This window comes from Physeter macrocephalus, chromosome 6 (assembly GCF_002837175.3).
Source record: "Physeter macrocephalus isolate SW-GA chromosome 6, ASM283717v5, whole genome shotgun sequence".
In the NCBI taxonomy this organism is placed as follows: domain Eukaryota; kingdom Metazoa; phylum Chordata; class Mammalia; order Artiodactyla; family Physeteridae; genus Physeter; species Physeter macrocephalus.
In genome coordinates, this window is record NC_041219.1 from 44,263,945 (window position 1) to 44,269,273 (window position 5,329).

The following is a 5,329-nucleotide window of genomic DNA, read 5'->3' on the forward strand; positions in this document are numbered from 1 at the left end:
CCTTGAACTAGGCCCTGACCTGGCTGGAGACTCAGAAGAAGATCAGGTGTTGGGGGTGGGGTGGGAGGTGGTCGGTCGACAAGCTGCCACCCACGCCCACCTTCCCCACCTTGTTGCCAATGCTGTCCCCCGTCTGTCTGTGTGTCTTTGTCCCGTGGCTGCAGCAGATGCAGATCTGGCCGAGGGGCCCCCCTCCTGGACACCCACGCTCCCCTCAAGTGAAGTGACAGTGACCGATATCACCGCCAACTCCATCACCGTCACCTTCCGTGAGGCCCAGGCAGCTGAGGGCTTCTTCCGAGACCGCAGCGGGAAGTTCTGAATCACCATTTTTACTCTTCTTCAACTGTTTTCTTTTGGGCTTGGGGTGGGGACTTCCAGAAATGGGGAGGGGTTGGGGTGGGTAATTATTTTATTTAAAGAAACATTGACAAGGAGAAGGGGGGAAGGTCCCAACACTCTCCCACCGCCCCGCCCCTTTCTCTGTGCGGACGTTTACAGGGCAGCCTTGGGTCTGTGTCAGGGCTGGGCCTGGGGAGGCCTGGCACTGCTCTGTCACTTGGGGTACCATCTCCAGGGTAGGATGGGGACAGGACCAGCCTCCCCCGGACACCTCCATCACCATTCTTCTCTAGAGAGACAGCAGCTGGTCCCCACGACTAAAGGAGGATGGGAAGGCCTGAACCCTCCCCTTAAGCAGCCCACCCCAGCCTTTCTGGTTGGTTTCCTCTTTGCCTTTGTGTGTGTGTGTGTGTGTGTGTTTGCGGGGGGCGCCACGACTAAAGGAGGATGGGAAGGCCTGAACCCTCCCCTTAAGCAGCCCACCCCAGCCTTTCTGGTTGGTTTCCTCTTTGCCTTTGTGTGTGTGTGTGTGTGTGTGTTTGGGGAGGGGTCTTTATTTTTAACTTTCCACTCCAGCTTTGCGGGGGGATATGGAGGCTGGCTTTGACGAAAAGTGATTGGGTCACAGAGCTAAGGGGCTGGGAGGGGTTTGAGATTGCTGGGCACGTCCCACCCCTTCAGAAAGGTCTCTCCTTTCCCCTGGGGGCAGCTGCCAGCTAAGCCCCTTCCGCTGAGAGCTACCCGCCCCAGCTCCATCACCTGGCCCGTGCAAACCGCTCACTTGCACACCCAGCCCCGCGGGTGTGTGCACACTACCCCTCGCGCCCTCGTGACTGCATGCGCCGGTCCGCAGACGTGTGCAGTGGGTCTTGCAAGCCTCCTGACCAGGTGGACGGGGCGGGGTGGGGGGGCGGTGATTCACAGCACAGAAGAGCTTGCTGTAGGCAGCCCCGCTCACCCCACCTTGCACAGCACTTCGCCTGACGGGACCTATCCGAGTCAGCGTGGATAGCTGTCAGTGGAGGGCAAGGCTCCGGCCAGGGGGCAGCTGGGTGGCCTCCGACGCTCCGGGCGTGCGGATGCAGTCTTGTGGTGTCACCTGGGCAGCCACAGGTGTGCAAGCGTGTGCATGTGCGCTGTGCGCCGGCGCGAGCTCTGAGGCACTTGTGCCCTGGCCCCCCACCCCCGGGGCTCCTGTTCTCTCTGACTCAGGTGACTTTCCAGCCCTTCTGTCTCCCCTCTTTTTCTGCCCTCCCCTTCAACGCAGCCAACCAGACATGGGCGTGGGTGGTCAGGGAGGGAGGAAGCGTCCCACCACCTTCTCAGGGCAGCCCTCAACTCCTGACACCCTTCCTCCTTCCATTCTGGGTCTCCCCCCCATCCACCCTCAGTGCTGCAGCTGGGACTAACCTTGTTTCTCTGCGGCGGGACCTCTGCCATGTCTTCCTGTGGTCAGGCTGTAGTGGGTGATGGGTCAGGCCGTGCACGAGCCCCCCACCCTGGCAGGGGCCTGTGTCTGCCAGAAGAGGGGCTCTCTGTTTCTGGTTTGCACAGACGTGCCCCTGTGGACTAGTGGCTCCCCAGGTAGTAAGGAGTGACTTCTCCCCTGTCCTGGTCCTGCAGGGGAGAAAAAGCCAGATTGGGGGTGGGCACCAGGGGAGCAAGTGAAAGGCTGGCCCCCTCTCCTCTCCCCATTGTCAGACCAGGCACTCGGGTCCCTCCCCCAGGGCTGTCTCCACGCTCTGCTTTGTCCTGAGGAAGAGGGCAGAATCCTGCTGAGGCTCGACTAGGGCAGTTCTTCCCCCAGACCCCTTCTTCCCAAGTTCCCAAACCAAAGACAGCCTGCACCCCATTTTTGTTTGGGGTGCCTTGCTGGCAAGATCCCAGATCCCTGAGTGTCTGTCTCCCCTTCCTCCTTAATCCTTCGTTGTCCAGGGTCAATTCAGTGCTTCCATTGGGGGCTGGCTTCCTCCCCCCCCCCACCCCATGACTTGATCCACCCCCAGGCTAGGGGTTGTGTCTAGGGGAGTCTGGGGGTGGACCAGGGAAAGGAGGGGTGGCGGGGAACGTGCCCAGCTACGGGACCCTGGGGAGGGGAAGGGCAGCCTGAGTGGGAAGCTGTCCCAGATCGGGGGCTCCCGGCAGAGGGGAGGGTGGCGGGCAGGGGTGTCGCGCTGACGGAAAGCTGTGCGCCCTGGCTCGGGACTCGCTGGCAGCTTCCAAGAGAAGTCACGCTGCCCGGCCTCCAGGGCACATGTGGCCTCCTCCTGCCTCACTTTGAAGAGCTGTTTGTGTAGTTTGCGGGTCTGGGGGCTCTCTTGTGGGATGAGGCAGCTGCCGCAGAGGAGCACTTCTAGCCCCTCTCTCAGCCCTTCACCGCCCCGCAGGGCGCCCTGCTCTCTGGAGAGCCGGACCTGGGAGCGGAGGCTCCCTGGGGGAAGGGCTGCAGGCTGTTAGGACCTTCCTGCCCAGGACCCAGGACGGTGACCTCTGTGAGGGGCTGGAAGTGGCCTTGCAGGATTCCTCCAGCCCTGAGCGTCCCAGAGGGCCTTGGGGGTGAGAGGGGGCAAGGCGGGCATGACCTCCCACCCTGCTGCCACCCGAGAAGGCCAGTACTCTCTTGGGGGTGGGCGTTGAAAAAGTTGGACCACCTGCCTTTCCTTCCCCCAGCCCCACCTGTTTTGAATGTAGAGAGACCGGTTGGTACTTTTCTTTTGCTGTGGGGTGGGGCGAGGGGCATATTCTCCGCCCATGGCGCGGCCCCTGGTAATGCCGCGGGCCACTCGGGAATCACTGCCGCTCTTAGGGTGGTGGTCCCTCCACCAGCTTCCCTCTGGCTCCCGCCCTGGGGGAGGGCGCTTGGCTCGTCAGGTGGTTTCGCTTTTGCTTTATTAACTGGCCAGCCTGGCTTCCGGGTCTCAGCACAAGAACGCTTCCTTTGCACAGAATGAGCGTTGAGCTTTGTTCAGACTAAATGAATGTATTGGGGGAGGGGTTGGGGGCGCGAGTCAATTCCGAGCACACGCCGTTTCAGAGTGAGTGTGTGCGGGGAGAGCTAGAGCAGATGCAGAGCGTGGTTTTATTTTTGTACTGATATTGGTAAGAGACTGTATAGCATCTATTTATTTAGATGATTTATCTGGTAAATGAGGCAAAAAAATATTAAAACTACATTAAAGATGATTTTAAAAAAAAGCTCTTGGGCATCCGATCATTGCTTGTGATGGTGTCACAGCTGTGCCGAGAAAAGAGCTGCAGCCCTGGGGGCGAGCCCTCCAGACCTCCCAGACCCCCCCAGTGCCATCTTGGCAGTGCATGGGGCTGGCGCCGGGTGTCCTAGTCAGCTTGCCAAATCCTGAGACGTGGAGCTAGATGCTCTCATGTCCATACGTTCTCCCTGTCCGGTTAATTTCCTCCTCGAAGTCGCAAACCCTCAAGTCCAGCCCCGCACGTGTTCTTGACGCTCCTGTTCCTGTGTATCCGTGGGTCTTGCAAGTCTTCCGGTGGGTGAGTTATTTCCTCCTGGGTAAGGGCCGTGCTCCCCTGCCTGGTCAATGCTGGGAAAAGGAGGGGGAGGCGAAGGTGAACTGAGAAGGAAACGTGCGATCTTGAGGAGTCTCTGCCTCAGGTGAAGCCCTTACGTGGTCACCAGGTAGTCAGCCGTCTTCCGATGCCAGCCAGAGAGGTCAGGGGATTCTAGTGGTCAAGTTTCTTGGACCCTTTATCCCTAATGTTTTCATCCCAGGGCTTCGAGTTCTGCTTCTTCCCTGTTGGCTCTCAACTTAGCATAAGAGGCCCATGAGGCTGTGTGTTCAGTCTCCTTTGCAGCTCCTTCGCTTTTACAACTAAATATCAGCCCCCATGGCCAGCAGGATATGCCCCGTGGCTGCAGGAGGTCAGGGGCTCTTTAAACACTCTCATAAATAAAATACAAAAAAAATATGATTGATATACATACATGGAAAGTAACTCTACTTTCCAAAACAAAACAAAAAAAGAACCTAGAAGAGGCCTTCTGGCTTTCACAGCATGGCCTGAGTTGATAGTGGGCTGACCTGGGGCTGCCATTCCCTTTATTCAGGCTTTTACACTGAGCCGACTCTCTATTCAGGGCTAGAGCTGTTGTGTGTCCCGTGCTTCATCTGCAGCCCGTCCCAGTGCACAGGTGTGGTGAGGCCGCAGCATGTCAGGGATTATCCCAGGGTCCCTGTTGCTGTCTGGTGGGCGATCGGGTTGCACATCCCACCCTGAAGATCCGTCTCTGAGACCCACGTGCAGGACCTCTGTCTTAACTTCGGTTTCTCTTATGGGTTGAATTGTGTCTCCAGAGCCAGCCCCACCCCCTCACCTCCCAGAATTCATATGTCAAAGTCCTAACCTCCAGTGCTTCAGAATACGACTTCATTTGGAGGTTGAGTCTTCACAGAGATAATCAAGTGAAAATGATGCCATTAGGATGAGCCCTAATCCAGTGCAACTGGTGGGAAATTTGGGCCCAGAGACAGACATAGAAGGAAGGTGATAAGAAGAGACATGGGAAGAAGATGGCCATCTACCAGCCAAGGAGAGAGACCTGGAACAGATCCTTCCCTCACAGCCCTCAGAAGGAACCAGCCCTGCCAACACCTTGATCTTGGACTTCCAGCCTCCAGAACTGTGAGAAAATAAATTCCTGTTGTTTAGGCTGCCCGGTCGTAACTTTGTTACAGCAGTCCCCGCAAACTGCTACCGTATCCATGAGAACAAGAGTCTGGGACTAGGCTTGGGTGCAGGTCTGAGACTTTATTTTGGAGGTGGAGTAAGGACTAGGGACATTATAAGGACTCCGACATTATTTTTCAAATGGAAGCCTGATTGCAACACGGCACAGCTTGTGTGAGGGTTCTGTTTTCCCCTCCCATCTGCATTGTATCCCCTTGAATGGTTCCTTAAGCTTAGACCAAGGTGAATGGTGGACATTTGAACTCTAAGAAATAAAAATCAAAAC